The following is a 2858-nucleotide window of genomic DNA, read 5'->3' as shown; positions in this document are numbered from 1 at the left end:
GACGGGAGTACGTGCGCCGTGCGTGCACCTCTTCTCTTAGTGCACGTCCCCCACCTACGTGGGTGTGTGTGAGAGAGATACAAACCTAGACATAATGCGCCGTCCATCCCCATGCCTCCGCCCAGTCCGACCACCAGTCACCACCACGCCCCACTCCTCCTCACCTTATCTCTCATCTTTCTCCCTCCATTTTTATATACAAGGGGCCACTATCAAAATTACAATTTGCAGATATACAAGGCCACTAACACTAATCGATGCAATATTAATGGTGTTTGCCAAGTGGTACTAGCAAAGGAGGACATTAATTATCCCTTGCATGCATGCGGGAGTTTGTAAAAAAATGCATCTTGATGTTCCGTGCAATGCACGGGCATCTTGCTAGTCCATGAAAACAACACATGGCAAAATTCAACGGCTTGGGGTGGCAACTGGCTCCGTCGGGCGAGGGGAGGGAGGTGGCTCAGCGAGCTGCATAGCTCGTATCTGGCGGGCTACCCAGCCGGCTTGGATGCGGAATAACTACTCTTCGTAAGCCATTGTAAGAGTGGACAAAATGGTGGAGGAGATAGGGGAGCGGCCCGGTCATCAACGGACGTGTGTCCAGAGTGGGTTTCTCGGCTTCCACACGGGCGGGTTTCATGGAGGCGTTTGAATGCGGCACAGAGGCGTGTTCAGCCGGGCGTGCCGCGAGTGGCGCCCTCGACTCTGACCTAGGACACCGCGCCGTTCTTCCACTGACATGTGGGCTCTTTGGGTGCATGGCATGCATGTCAGTGACCCAACGCAGGCAGCGCATAGCAGAGGAACCTTTGGTGGGCCAGGGCGGTCAGAAGCGGGCATTTCATAAACCGATGATTGTTCATTGAGTGTGACGTCATCTTTTTCATGTAGATAAGCCTACTATGTTGATAGCCCGTTCGATACGTTGTGATTCATAAAGACCGCTGCAAACATCAATGTTCTGCTTATCACAGATAAGATTGATTAATACCCGTAACAATCCATGTCCTTAACTAAGGGTGCATGCACATATAGGTTGAACATGTGTCTTGCGTCGTGTGCTGTGTGCATGTAGGCGTGCGAGTGTTGCATGCGTGCAAGGGTACGTTTCAATGTTGCATGCATGGGTGCGTACGTGCGTGTGTTCGTGAGTGCATGTGTACGTGTCAGTGTTACACGCCAGCATGCGTGCGTGTGTACGTGTTAGTGTTGCACGCCTACATGCGTGTGTGTCTTGCGTGCGTGCATGTGTACGTGCGGGGTGAGGCTACACGTCAGTCGACTGACTTTTTCATCTCTGGTCATTAGATTTTCCAGCCGTTGGATATGAAATCAAGGGCCTCCAGTTTATCATCAAAGTCCACCCCCCAGAGCCGCCAGCCACCACCGGCCGAACCGCCAGCCCCCGCGGCCCGCGGCCGGCCCGCCCTCCCCGAAACCACTCATTTATTACCATTTTTGTCCTTCATACACGCGCTGACGGGTGGGCCCTATGGTAATGTGCGCTGCTGAATGTGGATCGTTTGACTGGTCAATTGATCGTGTTATCAGCAAATTATGGAGTTGTATGGTGAGCCAGTGACCGTATGATCACCCTAAAATGTACTCCTATTTTACTAACACAGTACAGACTCAAACTACCATTTCTTTCTTTCATATATAGGCTGACAGGTGGGCCCCATGGTTACGCGCCCCGATGGTGCAACACTAGTTGCGCCGCATGGAACATTTGACTGGTCAATTGATTGTGTCATCAACAGAATACGGAGTTGTACGGGTGAGCCAGTGACCGTATAATCATGATATGTATTTGTTTAACACGGTACAGACGCAAGGGCTCATATATACGCGCAAGCACTCACTGCTATAAGTGCACACACGCGAACCCTACCCCTATGAGCACCTTCGAGAGAGTGGGCCAGCATATATGATCTTAGAGATTTTACGAAGTCACCATACGTGCCTCGTAGTCGAGTGGAACGTCTCCTCCCACTGAACGTACGTCACCGGAAAATACTGAAATTAACACAAGATAAATGCGAGCACCGGGACTTTAACCTTGGTGGGCTCGAGAAACCACTGTCCTCTAACCATCCAACCACATGTTGGTTAGCACGACAAAAGTGTATGTGGTGACCGTGATGAGCTTATTCTGAAGTCCAGTGACCATATCGTGCTTTCGCTTCAAATACAATGACCGTGAGTGTCGTTAACAAAATACAGAGCACGCATCAAATGCAAAGTCCGTCAGTGTCATCAACAAAATATGGAGACGTATCGTGAGCTAGATACCGTTGTACTATTGTATATGCTTATTTTCTTAGTGGCCGATTGCGTGTGTGGTGTGGTGGGCACATCATTTCTAGTTGTGGTGGGTCAACATGAAGACTCATGGGTCGGTTCCATCCTGCGCCACATATAGGTTGGACCGAGATGTGTTATACGAAGACCCATGTGGAGGACTCGGCGTACAACACGAAGCTACCAGAGTCACGGAGGACTCTATCCCCACTGGTGATAAGCCAACTATATATGATTTGTAACCCTAGGCCCTTAGTATGTTATACAAGCTTGAGTATTCTATAGTCTCACCTAAATAGCTTGGCGTAATCATGGTCATAGCTGTTTCCTGTGTGAAATTGTTATCCGCTCACAATTACACACAACTACCACGAAGATAAAGTACCAGGAGTGCCTATTTCTTCAACTGCAATTGAATTCTAGCATGTGCATGTGTTTATTTCATATTATCGAGAGCAGTTTGAAATACAGGCAATGGATGCCTTTGTAATTCATATATAAACATTAATTAGTGCACTCCATGTTGTTAGTGTGAAGCACTTTATACATTTGTC

Source organism: Triticum urartu, chromosome 7 (assembly GCF_003073215.2).
Source record: "Triticum urartu cultivar G1812 chromosome 7, Tu2.1, whole genome shotgun sequence".
Classification (NCBI taxonomy): Eukaryota; Viridiplantae; Streptophyta; class Magnoliopsida; order Poales; family Poaceae; genus Triticum; species Triticum urartu.
The sequence above is the reverse complement of the archived record's forward strand: the minus strand, read 5'-3'. Positions refer to the sequence as shown.